Source organism: Betta splendens, chromosome 19 (genome assembly GCF_900634795.4).
Source record: "Betta splendens chromosome 19, fBetSpl5.4, whole genome shotgun sequence".
NCBI lineage: Eukaryota > Metazoa > Chordata > Actinopteri > Anabantiformes > Osphronemidae > Betta > Betta splendens.
Genome location: NC_040898.2, coordinates 1,532,878 through 1,549,221, shown reverse-complemented (window position 1 = coordinate 1,549,221; position 16,344 = coordinate 1,532,878).

Genomic DNA, 16,344 nt, shown 5'->3' with positions numbered 1-16,344 from the left:
GGGCCTCTTTGCACAGTCTACACCTTGGGTCTTGTCTGGTGTGGTAGATCTGGGCTTCTATGGCTCTGGTGCTCAGGGCCTGCTCCTGTGATGAGTGCCTCTGTGCTGTCCTTCAGCCCGGCCCTTTCAAACCATTGGTAGGATTTGTTGAGATCAGCCACTTCAGTTATGTTCCGGTGGTACATCCCATGTAAGGGCTTGTCCTCCTACGATGGCCCAGTTCCAGCATCTGATCCTAATGTAAGGTTTGTATGCACTGATTGTGAGTGGAGCTTCTCTTGGGGGGGGGGGCACGGCATGTGGCCAGTAATGGAGCATTATCCAGATCAGGGTACTGTGAGGTAGTAATAGTAGTTTTCATTACTTAATTGAGCTGAGAGTTTACCATAGGGTGTAATAAGGCTCTCATTGGCCATTTGCCAGAAGCACTAGTCAGGTCTGTGGTTCCATTTGTTTGGATTCCAAAGACTGGACATAGGGACTGACTCAGTGAAAGTGCAGCGTAGTCAGCAGAATCAACTATGACAGAACGACCCAATTAGTTTGAGTACTTTCAGTTTTGTTAAAAACATTATTTACACTGAGTAACTACAGTGAGGGAAAGTTAGTGGGGAACATGGTCAAATAAGCAGGGTGGCTGGTTTCAGGTACGGTTCAGCTGAAACCAGGTAACTGCTGGAGGAGTTGGGACCAGTAGGAAGCTATCCGGGGGTTTTCTGCGAGGCCAAAATGCCCTGAACTATGGAAACTACTAAGCAGCTAAACAGACACAGGTGTATGCAAATACCTAACAAACTAACAAAACAAAGAGGAACAGGACATCCAGTGAAGTGCATATCGAAGTAAAACACATTACCTGGAGGCCTGTAGGGAAGGACTGAAAGGTAAACTCCAATATTATGTATGAAATAAGTTACATGAACATACAAAAAAAATCTAAACATGACTTCAATTCAATTCAATTTTATATATATATAGCGCCAAATCACAACAAAGTTATCTCAAGGCACTTTACAAAGTAAGGTTTAAGACCTCACACAACTAAATCCAACAAATCCCACATACAGCAAGCATTTAATTTGACAGTGGAGAGGAAAAACTCCCTCTCTAACGAGGAAGAAACCTCCAGCAGAACCAGGCTGGATATGGGCGGCCATCTGCCTCGACCGGTTGGGGTGAGAGGATAGAAAGAGGGAAAAGCATAGCAACAACAACAAGCAACAACAGAGCACAAGGAGGACGGTTGGACCAGGGACTGGACACAGGCAGAATGGTTGAATCCGCAGCTGCCCATCACAGACACCAAACTTTGAGTCCAATGATACCTTTAGGTGAGGACAGAGTGGAGGAGAGAGAAAGAGAGAGGGAGAGAAAGAGAAAGAGAGAGAGCGGGAGAGAAGCACAACTACTGGAGAGAAAGAGACAAGGTTAGTTGAACATAGAACAATGATGGGAGGTTATTGGACAGAAGAGGTAGAAGGAAACAGAGGAGCTCAGTGTATAAATTAAGTCCCCCAGCAGTCTATGTCTATTGCTGCTTAACTAAGAGATGGTTCCTGTGACTAACAATCATTGCCAGTGACCTGAACCCTAAGCCTAATCTTAAAGGTGGAGAGTGTGTCAGCTTCTTGAACCTGAAGAGGGAGCTGGTTCCAGAGGAGAGGAGCTTGGTAGCTAGAAGCTCTGCCTCCCGTTCTACATTTAAAGACTCTAGGAACCACAAGTAGCCCAGCACTCTGAAAACGAAGTGTTCTGCTGGGAGCATAAGGAACTATGAGGTCTTTAAGATAAGAAGGAGCTTTATCATTGAGTACTTTGTAGGTGAGTAGGAGAATTTTCAATTCTATCCTACATTTTACAGGCAGCCAGTGCAGAGAAGCTAATGTAGGAGAAATGTGATCTCTCTTTCTAAGTCCTGTCAGAACTCTGGCTGCAGCATTTTGAATAAGCTGTAGGCTTTTTAAGGAGCTGTTAGGACATCCTATGAGTAAGGAGTTACAGTAGTCCAGCCTAGAGGTAACAAATGCATGGATCAGTTTCTCTGTATCGCTCTGAGAGAGGATGCTTCTGATTTTAACTATATTTCTAAGATGGAAGTAGGCGTTTCTGGAGATTTGTTTAATGTATGATGTAAAAGAATCAGTGTGTGAAGGAGAATCTGATAATATCTGATAGCTACAGTTGGAGACAATTGTATAACTACAAAAATTATAGGTATAAACTACTTTTCCATACATTTATTCATACTGTACTTGTGTTTACATTTTTTTATACTTCAAATTAAGAAAAGCTGTTTTGGTTTTGACTAGTGCCTATGGGCTCCTACTTATGTATTATTCTCTTGTTTTTTCCTGCCTTATGTAAAAAAATACAATGTACTATACAGTAACCATGCAGACATGGATTACATGCTGACTGTACACACATTCTGTAGCACTAAACAGCCACGCCAAATGTCTCTTGCACGCACACACACACACACACACACACACACACACACACACACACACACACACACACACTAGGCATGTGCATGCACATTATCATGCAGGGTGGTGTCTCTGTCCTGCTGCATTATGCATGGAGCTCAGGGGAGCCAGGCCAGTGGAGAGTGAAAGAGAGGCCCAAGAACGTGCCATGCTGTCGGACACATGTCAGCACAGTCCTACCATCTCTCCACGGTCCTCGAACACACACATAACAACACACAATGTACACGGTTACACACATCGCTCAGTACCCAGACAAATCTGTAAACGTGCTCACTCACCCACAACCTGTCAGACAAAAGTCAATGTGATCCACTCCTGTCTCGCTTCCCCAGATTCTGAATGGGTAACAATAATGCCACTAAAACAGGCTACTGTCAACCTGACATACTTCATTTAAGGCCTATACAGCCCTAATTCATTTTTCAGAGAGAAGCTGCACCACGTGTAGCCAGGTGTCATGCAGTTGCTTAATGCTTTTAGTGTTAATTATGTGAAACATTTGCATGCTGTCAAGCCTCATTGCACTACAGGTGCTAATTGGCCTCTAAAGGTGGAGAGGGGTTGGTTAAATTCCATCACAAAAATTAATAATTCTTTTGATGTCGATCAGCAGGTTTCTGACTGTCATATGTTGTTGTTGCTGGATGCGATTAAGGTGCTGTGGCTGCTGGCCTAGTGAGAGCTATATGGAAATTTCCATGCTGTTTGTTTACACTGCCTTGAAGCACTCTGTGGCCAGCTAATGCACTCAGGTAAAGCCACCTCATTCACATCATACACCTCCCACTATGGGTATACCTTCAATCCTGTGGACCATCGATAGGTTTAACTGGGTCAGCAGTAATGATGTGTCGTTCGTGAACGATTTGTTCAATATGAATCTTTTATACTGTATGACTATGAGAGGAACGAGTCCTCTCATTGAACAATTCATTCACTTTTATGCAGTACCTTCTTTCGCCACAGCTCACTAAGCTGCATAAGATCAGTGACAGGTAACAGGAATGATTTGTTCACAGCCCACTCAACTGAGCGTCCGTCCTCAGGGATTCGTTCTTTTGTCACGTGACAGTCAGGCTCCTCAGGCTCTGTGGCGAGCAGCATGCACTCCAGTTCGTTCGTTAATATGGATTCTTATGGATAGTTTTTTTGTCACGTGACAGCTGTACAGTGGTAGCGTCTGGTAGTGGTAGTGTCTGAGGAAGGTGTTAAAAATGTTAATGAGGCCACCCCCATTTTTTGGCACCAAAGACGCAATTGCAGGATAAAACCAAAAGGTGGAGCTTTACTATCTGACCTGTATACAGTAGTTAAGGTCAAACACCAAGTATAGGCACAGTTCTGCGAACAGGACACAGATCTGATAATGTTAGTTCTACACTTGCTAGGGCACAAAGACAAACAGACAGACAGACAATAGTCTGTCTAAACAGTCAACTAAAAAGTTGAGAAAACTTAAAAAGTTGACTTCATGTCAGAGTTGAATGTACTCACTTTTTTTTAAGCATAGATAAGCATCTTACGTTGCTTACTCCAGAAAGTAGTTTGGCAGCTCACGCTGCCACAGCTGACAAACTACCTTCTGGAGGTTTATCAGTTACTGGCTGTATTAGGTTGAATTGGACTTTACAAATGTACCTAATGAAATTCTTAAATTATCATTCTATATATGCGACCATATTCACTTGGATGTAGTGTTTGTCAGTCTGCCTGCTTCAGGAGTGTTTCAAATTAAAAATTACCATTTGAATCTTCTTATCAAGCTTAGATGAACATAACAATAGAGAGCCTCTTTTCAGACAGAACGACCAATCCACAGCACTAGTTAGACTGGTTTCACACCATCCCCTTCTCCCCAAAGCATCAGAGTCCATGTTATGAATCCTTAAAGAATGTTGTTGTTAAGCAGTCTAAAAATATGTCTGGTTTTTATGGCTCAGGTGAAGTTGTGTGAAAATTGAGTCATGTCAACTCTTTCAGTCTGGAGCAGAAACAAGGTTCTACATTGTGTCCTTCTTGGGGGAAGGTTCATCAGTTCATTTGTGTCTTTTGTTCACGTAACGAGACAGTTCTTTGCAAGTGTGAAGTGAAGCCAAACTGGAGGATAATATGGAACTATCCTCAGACTGGGTCAGTCATTTATTCCTTGGTGGTTGAAAAAAATGCCAGTAAATTTAGTGCTAAACATTACAATACAGTAATACGTAGTATAATTAAAACAAATAAAATATCCTTGTTAATGTTGACTCGGGTCCTCTATCAGAGACCAGGGAGCTTGAGGGTTCTGCGCAGTATCCTTGCTGTTCCTAGGAGGTTCCTGGGAGGTGTTTTCCACTTTGACCTTGGGGTCTCCAGTCCATACTCTGTGCTGATGTTCCTGTATACTATGCCAGCCACTTGGTTACGGCGTTGCATGTATGCTTTCCTTGCTAGCATCTTACACCCTGCAGTTATGTGCTGGACCGTCTCAGGGGCCTCTTTGCACAGTCTACACCTTGGGTCTTGTCTGGTGTGGTAGATCTGGGCCCCTATGGCTCTGGTGCTCAGGGCATGCTCCTGTGCAGCCAGGATGAGTGCCTCTGTGCTGTCCTTCAGCCCAGCCTATTCAAGCCATTGGTATTTGGTTGTTGCCGTTTTCCTTGTTGCCTGTTCAAGGTTGCCATTCGCCAGTGGTATTCCAAGGTACTTGTAACTGTCCTAAATATCTGCTATTGTTCCTTCTGGGAGTGAGACCCCTTCTGTGTGGATTACCTTGCCTCTCTTTGTCACCATCCTCCCACATTTCTCAAGCCCGAATGACATATCAATGTCCGAGCTGTAGATCCTGGTGGTGTGGATCAGCGAGTCGATGTCTCGCTCACTCTTGGTGTACAGCTTGATGTCATCCATGTAGAGAAAGTGACTTATGGTGGCCCCGTTCCGGAGTCGGTATATGTAGCCAGTCTTGTTTATTATTTGGCTGAGGGGGTTTAGACCTATGCAGAACAGCAGTGGAGACAGTGCATCTCCTTGGTATATATCACATTTGATGGATACTTGGGCAAGTGGCTTCCCACTGGCTTCAAGGATGGTTCTTGCTTTAAAAGTCTCACTAATTGCCAAAATAAGTTACAATAAGTTAAATTTTACTTGTTTTACTTGTTGATGACAATAATATTAATAGAAAAAGATAACGTTCTACCAACAAGTCATGAGGATGATGTCATGAAGATACAGCCCGAACCACTTTTCCCAGCATCATTATTAGGTGTATGAGACTTCCAATATTGGCTTGAGGCTCAACGACCACTGGAATCTGGACAGGCCTTCCCCCTGACATGACCACACTACCTTACATCACATGTGGCTGGGAGCAGTGATGTGAAAGGCCCCATAGACAACCTCAGCCACATGCTAGGCCCAGCACAACACTGCAGCCTTCACCAGGAGGTAGAACTAATCAGCAGAGTGTGCAGGTTGGTGACCAGAGTCAGCAGACAACATTTCTAAGGTATATAATCATCTGATGCTTTTATTGAAATGTGATTTGTTGATGTCCAAATCAAGCCAACCTAACAAGCAAGCAAGAAAGATTCCATAAGATAGATATCATACCATGTTGATACATGTTTGCATGCTCCATGCCAGAGTTTTTGCACATCAATGAATTTGCAGTGAATTTGTAACACTCTTTGTCATGTGCAGTAACAAATCATGTGTGTCAGCTACAGATCAGGGTCATAGTCATTATACAATAATTTAAGCATATGTGTCCAAAATGTCTGAATAGTTGTGACACCCAAGTCCGCCTCCTATTTGTAGAGTGGGAGACACATTGGCTGTCTTTGTCAGGGCGGCGAAGATGACGGACCCACATGCACAGCACAATACGAGGTTTTCTGGTGTTAAAGAGTGTCGTTTATTCCAATAAGCAGAGTCAAATCCAGGCAGGGTCATACACAGGAGATCAAGCAGGTTAAACGGGATCAGGCAGAGGCGTAGTCAGGGACAGACACAGGTCAGATACGAGAGGTGAGTACAATACCCTACGTCAGGCGTTGAATCGTGGGCAGGCAATGGTCGGCAACCGGCAGTAGCAACAAACAAGGCAGACAAGGATCAGGCAGGCTCAGAGTCGGAGGTCAGAACTAGAAACACGGTACACAACAAGGCTAAACTGGGAACGCTGGAAAGTGGTGATCTCACGCAACAATCTGGCAACTGGAGTCTGTGAGGGGTGAATGCTATATACCGGTGTTGATTAGTAAACTGCTAACAGGTGTGCTGAGTGATCCGGGGACTGAACAGAGAAATAGGAAGTATACAAAATAAAACAGGAAGTCCTTTCAGTGTGAAGGGCGGGTGACAAGCCCGGACGTGACAGTACCCCCCCGCCCAGGGCGTCTACCACGGCGCCCACGGGAAGCCCCCCTCCGGAGGGCGGAGGGCGGATCAGGAGGAGGGACCGGATCCTGGCGCTGTCCCCGTCGCCGCCTTGGCATCCCGGCGGAGCCCGTCCGGGGCGGGAGCCTCCGGATGCGCCTGATGGAAGTCCCGGATGAGCGAGCGGTCCAGGATGTCCCGGGCCGGGACCCAGGACCTCTCGTCCGCCCCGTAGCCCTCCCAGTCGACCAGGTATTGGAACCCGCGGCCCCGGCGCCTGCAGTCGAGAAGGTCCCGCACCGAGTAGACCGGGTGGCCGTCCACCACCCGGGGCGGAGGTGGAGGCTGGGACGGAGGGACCAGAGGACAGGAGCGGTGGGGCTTGAGCCGGCTGACGTGGAAGGTAGGATGCACTTTCATGGACCTGGGCAACGAGAGTCTCACGGCCACGGGGTTAATCACTTGAGCGATGCTATACGGACCGATGAACCGTAGAGTCAACTTACGTGGAGATCCCGAGAGCCGCAGGTCCTTCGTGGACAGCCAGACCTGGTCGCCCACTTCATACGTGGGTCCCGGGGACTTCTTGCGGTCTGCTGCCTCCTTGTAGCGGGCCTGGGCCTGGAGCATCGTTCTCCGGACTCTGAGCCACGTCTGTCGACACCGCCGTAACAAAGCATGGGCCGAGGGGACGTGGACCTCCTTTTCTAAGGACGGAAACATAGGGGGCTGGAAGCCATAAGCACACTGGAAAGGTGTCAAACCCGTGGAGGCGCAAGGCAGGGTGTTGTGGGCGAACTCTACCCATATCAACTTCCGGGACCACGTCCCGGGGCTCTTTGATGCCAACAATCGTAGTCCCACCTCCAACTGTTGGTTGGCCCTCTCCGTCTGGCCGTTGGTCTCCGGGTGGTATCCAGAGGAGAGGCTGACCTCTGCCCCCAGAAGTGTGCAGAACTCCCTCCAGAAACAGGATACGAACTGGGGACCCCGGTCCGACACAATGTCCTGCGGAAATCCATGTAGGCGGAAGACATGGTCCAGCATGGCTTGGGCCGTCTGCCTGGCTGAGGGAAGTCTGGGCAGAGGAATGAAATGTGCGCACTTCGAGAACCGGTCCACTACGGTCATGACGACCGTGTTACCTGCCGAGGGTGGTAACCCGGTGACGAAATCCAGCGCCACGTGCGACCACGGCCGATGTGGGACTGGCAACGGTCGCAGGAGGCCGGCGGGTCGCTGGTGGGACGGTTTATTCATCGAGCATGTGGGACATCCGGCCACGTACTCCCGGACGTCTGATTTCATGGATGGCCACCAAAACCGTTTGCCCACCCTGAACGTGGTGCGGGGTTCCCCGGGGTGGCAGCTGATGGCAGACGCGTGGGCCCAATGGATCACCTCCCCTCTAAGACCTGGGGGAACAAACAGACGGTTGGGAGGACATGCAGGAGGCCTGGGAAGGCCCTGGGTGGCCTCCTGGACCCGCCTCTCCACCGGCCACGTAACTGCCCCCACCAGGCACCCTGCCGGCAGGATGTGCTCCGGTTCTACCGGGGCGTCCAGATGATCATGGAGCCGGGAGAGAGCGTCCGGTTTAGTGTTCTTCGAGCCTGGACAGTATGACAGGTGGAAATGGAAGCGGCTGAAGAACAGCGCCCAGCGGGCCTGGCGGGAGTTTAGCCTCTTCGCGGTCTTGATGTATTCAAGATTTTTGTGGTCGGTGTAGACCAAGAAAGGCTGCGCTGCTCCCTCCAGCCAGTGCCTCCACTCCTCCAGCGCTGTCTTAACAGCTAGCAGCTCCCGGTTCCCGATATCATAGTTCCGTTCCGCGAGGGATAATTTGCGGGACATGAATGCACAGGGATGCAGCCTACCTCCGGCTGGATCACGCTGGGAGAGCACCGCTCCTACCCCCGAATCCGAGGCGTCGACCTCCACCACGAACTGGCACTCTGGATCCGGCATGCGAAGCACGGGAGCAGTGGTGAAACTCTGTTTAAGGTGCTGGAAGGCCGCCTCTGCTTCTTCCGACCACTGGAATGGAGCCTTCAGAGAGGTGAGTCTGTGCAGAGGGGCTACGATACTACTGAACCGCCGGATGAAGCGGCGGTAGAAGTTGGCAAACCCGAGGAAGCGCTGCACGTCCCTCCAACATTGGGGCGTCGGCCAATCTTCTACCGCCTTGGTTTTAGCCGGGTCCATTTGGATCCGGCCCTGTGACACAATGAAACCCAGAAATGACACGGTGCTGACGTGAAACTCACACTTTTCGGCTTTTACGAAGAGCCGATGTTCCAAAAGTTTCTTGAGGACCTGGCGGACGTGACCCTGGTGCTCCTCCTCAGTACTAGAAAAAATCAGGATATCGTCAAGATATACAAATGCAAATCTGTTAATCATTTGGCCCAACACTTCGTTAACAAATGACTGGAAGACGGCGGGAGCGTTGGTGAGGCCGAACGGCATCACCAGGTACTCATAGTGGCCGTTCGGGGTGTTGAATGCCGTCTTCCACTCGTCCCCTTCTCTGATGCGAACCAAGTGGTATGCGTTCCGTAGATCCAATTTTGTGAACCACTTGGCTCCCGACAGTAACTCAAACGCAGAGTGGAGGAGGGGAAGAGGGTACGAGTCCCGAATGGTAATGTCATTTAGGCCTCGATAGTCTATGCATGGTCGGAGTGTGCCATCTTTTTTTCCCACGAAGAAAAACCCGGCCCCCGCTGGGGAGGAGGATGGCCGGATGATGCCTGTAGCCAACGCTGAGTCCAGATACTCCTTCATCGCCTGCCTTTCGGCTGGAGCCAGCTGGAACAGTCTCCCCTTGGGGGGGTTGGAGCCGGGCCGTAGGTTAATGGCACAGTCGTGGGTCCTGTGGGGTGGCAGGGACATGGCCTTGGACTTACTGAATACCGCGGCGAGGTCATGGTAGCAGGACGGCACTCCGGTCAGGTCCACTTTTTCCTGACCAGTCCCGGTTGGTGGCTCCTCCGCTTTCACCAAGGGATGAAAACAAGTGCTCCTGCAGTCCGTGTCCCACTCGCTTACCTCCCCGCTTCTCCAATCCAGCCTGGGGTTGTGCCGGCGCAGCCACGTGTGGCCCAACACCACCGGGTGATAGCATGCCTCCACCACCAAGAAATGGATGCGTTCCGTGTGGCCGTCTGCAAACTCCATGGTGACGGCTTCTGTGTGGTGGGTCACCTTCCATAGCTTGCGGCCGTCCAATGCTGTGGTTGCCACCGGCGCCGCGAGCGGGGAGATGGCGACGCCCATCCTCTCCACTAACCTGGCGTCCATCAGGCTGGCATCGGCCCCTGAATCGATGAGGACCGCCTGCTGGAGAGAATGAGAGCTGGACGAGAGTGTGACTGTAGGCAGTGAACGGGCGGAGGCGCTACCAAATATGGTTCGGCTCACCACGATCCTCCGTGCTCGTGGTGAGCCAGGTCTTTTAGCGGACACTTACTGGCGAAATGTCCATGCTGTCCGCAATACAAACATAACCCCTGGGAGCGGCGGCGTCGTTTCTCTGACTCAGTGAGACACGCGCGTCCCAGCTGCATGGGTTCCTCGGGCGTTGGCGGCGTACCTGAGCCCAGCGAGGGGGAACCTCCGTCGGCGAAACACTGACCTCTGGTGGAGACTTCCGCCTTTCCACGGTGCTCTCGTTCGCTGCTTCCCAGTCGTTGGTCGATCTGAATGGCCAGTGATATTAACGCGTTCAGGTCGCTCGGCAGATCCCGAGCCGCTAGGCAGTCCTTCACGCGCCGTGAGAGGTCGCAGATGAACACGTCGCCCAAGGCGGTTGCGTCCCATCCGGCCTCCGCCGCCAGGGTCCTAAACTCGATCGCGTACTTGGCCGTGGTCCTCCCTCCTTGCCGAATGTTCACGAGTCTCTGCGCCGCTTCCCTTCCAGGCGTGATCTCCTGGAAGATCTGCTTCAACGCCGTTGAAAAGGCTCTAAAAGACGACATGCAGGTCGAACCGCTCTGCCATTCTGCCGTTGCCCCACAGCCTGCCGCTTCCTTCCCCTCCCCGGTCAGGTGCAAACCGCGTACGCCACCCTAGCTCTCTCGGTGGGAAACGCGGGAGCGTGTAGTTCATAGTGGATCTCACATTGTGTGAGAAATGCCCGGCAGTCGCCCGACTCACCGGAAAAACGGGTTGGCGCACCGAGGCGTGCGTCGGGTGCCGGAGGGAGAGTCGGTGGAGTCGGCGCGGGTGCACTTGCCGCTGCGGTCGCTGAAACCTGGATCGGTGCGGTGTCATCGGAGTTTCCTGACGCGAGGCGACCCACCGCCTCCACGAGTCCCGCCACTGTGTTCTCCTGATGGCGGGCGCACTCCGCCAGATTCTGGAGCTGCTCGCTGAGCCGTTGCTCCTGGGCGGCGAGCGCAGCGCGGAGGTTCTCGATGCTGGCTGGGTCCATTTCTGGCCAGATTGTTCTGTCAGGGCGGCGAAGATGACGGACCCACATGCACAGCACAATACGAGGTTTTCTGGTGTTAAAGAGTGTCGTTTATTCCAATAAGCAGAGTCAAATCCAGGCAGGGTCATACACAGGAGATCAAGCAGGTTAAACGGGATCAGGCAGAGGCGTAGTCAGGGACAGACACAGATCAGATACGAGAGGTGAGTACAATACCCTACGTCAGGCGTTGAATCGTGGTCGGGCAGGCAATGGTCGGCAACCGGCAGTAGCAACAAACAAGGCAGACAAGGATCAGGCAGGCTCAGAGTCGGAGGTCAGAACTAGAAACACGGTACACAACAAGGCTAAACTGGGAACGCTGGAAAGTGGTGATCTCACGCAACAATCTGGCAACTGGAGTCTGTGAGGGGTGAATGCTATATACCGGTGTTGATTAGTAAACTGCTAACAGTTGTGCTGAGTGATCCGGGGACTGAACAGAGAAATAGGAAGTATACAAAATAAAACAGGAAGTCCTTTCAGTGTGAAGGGCGGGTGACAAGCCCGGACGTGACAGTCTTATGCTACATGCACCATTTTCTAAGTGAGATTTTCTTAGTTCCCAAGTGATGATTAAAAGTGTGCATACATATGTTAAAACTGTGTGTATATACTGTATAATGATGCTAATTTTTACCAACACATCAAAAATATGTACATTTGGAGCAGCAGAAAATCTATCTGGATGTTTCACCCCAATTCGGCATTTTCAGCCACTGGGTGCTTCATACTGTTATCTATTCCCCACCCCTCTTCTCATTTTTCTTCTACCGTGTGTGTGTGTGTGTGTGTGTGTGTGTGTGTGTGTGTGAGAGAGAGAGAGAGAGAGAGAGAGAGAGAGAGACACACACACACACACACACACACACACACACACACACACACACACACACACACACACACACACACACACACAGAATGGGGGCTGGTGGATGAGGTCCCAGGAGGCTGGATTACCCCTTTGCATGCCCCAGGCCAAGCAGCTCTTGGGGGGATTATTGTGAGACCTGCACCCTGGTTGGATTAGAGCACTGGACCTCATTTCCATCTGCTTATTTACCTCAGCCCACCAGAAGAAACGCTCAGCTGCACAAAAACAAGCTAATTGATGCTGAGAAAGCCACGGAGAGGTGCAACACTGTGTAAGACTGTTTTTGGGAGGGTTAAAGGTTTAAAGATAAGTTGTTAAAAATATTTTATACTAATTTTCAAGTTAGTCACCAGAGAGTGCTGGGTTATATATGCGTGTGCATGCATGCGTATATGTGTGCATGTGCGTCATGCAGCTGCTACTTTAAGTGTTTGTGAGCTCATTTCCAGGCCTGCATGTTTCTATTCTTAAGAATGCTTTTGTTTTGGTGTGTATACAGGTGTATATAGTTAATCATTTTTTGGTTAAACAGTTGAACTGCTTGTCTTTTATGTTTTTATGTGTTGTTGTTGATGTTGAATGTAAGTTGTTTGTATATGATGCTGCTCCTCATAAAGCTTTCTGTATAAATGTTTGTGTGCACATGCACATAATGGTGGAGGTCCTCATTATTTGTTGGGGTTGGGCACAGACATGGCCACAGCACAATGAGGACAGTTGGCAAAGCTATTCCTATTCCCACAGCTCTTTAACGAGCTAATGACGGGGAGAGCAACCCAGTTGCCAGGGCAACTGGGCTGAACTCTGACCTCAGAGTTTGGCAACCTGTATATATTAGGATCAAAGTCGTATGCAAATGGTTCCTGGTCCTTTTCCTCCTCCTTTTCTTTGCTTGAATGTCCTTCTTGTTCCATTCTGGACTTGACGTGCGCTAACAGTGCCCTTGCTCTGAAGGGTGGAGTAGTGGAGGAGGGGTGCTAATACTTTCTTTAGTGATTGCTGAGGTGACAGCAGCTCCAAATTCAGCTTTGCTTCCACCGACGTATGATCCTCCACGGTGCAGAAAGCTGTATGTGCAAAAAAGTAAATCATTAGGAGATGTAGTGTGAGCTTCAGTGTACTCTGTGATTAGACATATTGTGTTTGCATATATATACTGTATATATATTATGGCTGATGTTTCCTAGGTCATTAAAACATTATTTGGGAACATATAATAATTGCTTTATTGATTCCTTCAGGTATTCTCTTGAGTATTTTGTGGATGTTATATATGTATATGTATAGCTGCAACAATTTATTCAAGAAGGGTCATTTATTTAGTGCCAATTTACAATAAAAGCATTTCAAATGTTGGTTAGCCCTGCAACTGCACACAGAAGCAAACAGATCCCTGTTTAACAATACCTACAGAAAAGTACCTAGAGATGGAGACGCACAGAGGGACACTATAAGGACATGCAATGCAGTGGTGTCTGCCCAGCAGATAGTAGGGAGGACATCACAAGAAAACAGTGGAGTGTGTGTGTGTGTCCTGTCCGGCAATGTAACAAGCAGCATGTATTAGGATGAATGTTGTATTTTGATGGACAGTTTTGCTTTTTCAAGAGGAGTATATAAGTAATATACATGCTCCTCTTGGTTACTGGTTTATTTTTATTAGCCCTTCCTAAATATTATTGCAATATTATTTGGGGGAAGAGTCCAACCAGCTGCTGAAAACAACCAAATCAATGAGGCAAACAACAAGATATAGATAGGAACAAAACAAACAAAAAAAGACACACCTTAGGCAAACACATTAATAGCTAAATGACTGACTGTTGTTAATTGTTAAAGAATAATATCTTTAATAATGTTAAGGCATGTGCATAAAATCCTACATAAATACACACATTTAAATACACCTATGCATATATATTATTATACATGATCACATAATACTTAATAGCTGCAACATACAATATTGCAACTACCATAATCAAACATTATTAATAGTGATAACAGGAAATGACAGCAGTACTTAGTAAAGGTTATTAAAGCTCTAACATAACATTATTCACCAAAAGGGTGAGACAGTCGTTGGCGCATGATCAAAGTCAGGGTGATGAAAGGAACCAGGCCGCCACACCCAGAAGAAAAGAAAGCTAGTAGCCAGGGACCCCACATACCTTGAGTTTCAGTTTTGGTCCGTAGGGAGTCCACCACACCACATACCTAAACGCAAACCACATACACTTCCACAAACATCTACTCAGTTATATGTGAACCCATGCACTTTCACATACATGCTCACACCCACACCATTCACTTATTTCTCAATCACGGGGAGGGTAGGTTTCTGGCCCACAGGGCACGCAGCACCTTCTCAGCTGTGCCCCCCCCCCCCCCCCCCCCCAACCAGGGAGAAGCTGGGGACAGAGGGAGAGGCAGCCCAGGGCCCAGCTTGGGAGTGTGTGGAACTAGAGTGCACAGGAGTCCGAAAAGCTGGCTCGAAGCTTCCACTTCGAAGACGCGAAGTGTGTCCTGGACAGCATTCCCCAATCCTAGATGTCTATTGTCTAGTTAAGACTGGGTGGTAATCCTCTCCGCCAGGGCTGGTGGATGAGGCCACAGCTGGTCCCCACCACCAGGTACTAATAAAAGAGTCCAACCCTGTAATGGAAAAATTGTTTCTTTCTTATTCTATGCAGTTATTTGTGATTTATGACTTATGTTCTGCAATTAATGTCTTGTTTTTTCTTAAATTTGTTTTATGTATTCGACATTTCACCTAGATTGTTCAATAGTTGTCTCTGCCTGATAGACTCTGGACTCTAGCTCCCAAACCCAAGGCCAGGGAGATGTGTCTCTCTGTCTATTAAGACTTAGCACTCCTTCCTCTCTGATAGTCAGACGCCAGTGATGCAGGTGTGAGAATGTAAACATCTCCACACACACACACACGGCGACAGAGATGAGATTGTGGATGCAGTCTGATTGGGCCACACAGACGTTCCACCGTAGTCGGACAGAGGGTTAAGAGGCAGAGGCAACTTGAGGACCGTGGGCTCTTTGCATCACACCTTCATGGTGTGTGCACTGATCTCACAGCTAGTTTTTGGTTTGTTGATGTGCACGATCAACATCCATGCTTTTGATTCGCTTTCACTATTATTTTTATTTTCCTTTATTTTTATAATAAATCACACAAAAGACAACTCTCTCATCTGCCTCTTTATGGGAATTTTCCACCACACCCCCCAACCCTAAATGTACATGTATGTGCTTAAAGTATGAGGAACCCTAGAGGCTGCTAATTTGCCAAGGAGCCCAGCACACAGAACCACCTAAGAGAAGGCCCTATCCACTGGTCCACCAGGGGTGTCTCTCCCCTAGGAAGCTGCCCCTGCTCGGGTGTGGCGCTGCATGCCCTAACTGCCCTACGCCCTCTGGTAACTGCTCGTGTCTGTCGCCCACAATGCACAGCCACAGAGTATGTGTGTAGGTTTGAGTGGAGCACTACACGAGGCGAGCATGAGCATCCTTGAGCAAGATAATGGGTAAGTGTGACAGAGGGGTGAGGATGGTTCTGGCTGCGCTGCGTGAGATGCCTGAGCAGTAGTACTGCGGTCCCTGGGTCTCATCTAGCTTTGCCTAACTGGGGGTTGTGGGGGGTGGTGGGATTGTAGCAGAGCTAGTCTGGAACCTGGCTCTGCATTGGTGCGTTCCACTGCTGACACACAGATAACAGGTTCAATCCTCTCAGAGAGAGAAAGAACAGAAAGCATCACTGTTTTTGTAGTAACTCTGTAGGCCAACAGCAAAGCCAGACTTATTTTTAACACAGAAACTTGCATCATTGTCCACTGAGCGTCAGTTATGCCTAAACTATTGTCCCTCATGGTGCAGCTAGCAAAACAACACAGAACACATTATAAACACACATGAACACATCAGTAATTCAATTCCACCACACACAAGACTAATCAACTCCGATCTTTAACTATAACGTTAAGAACACAGGAACCATCATTTTTCCCATGAGCCTCAGCAGTTCAAGGTGGGTGGACTAAGCCCCTGGGCCACTGCAATATCTTAGATAGAGTGTACAAATGCATTTCATGTTAACAAGTTTAACACTTGGTCAGTAAGAATACATC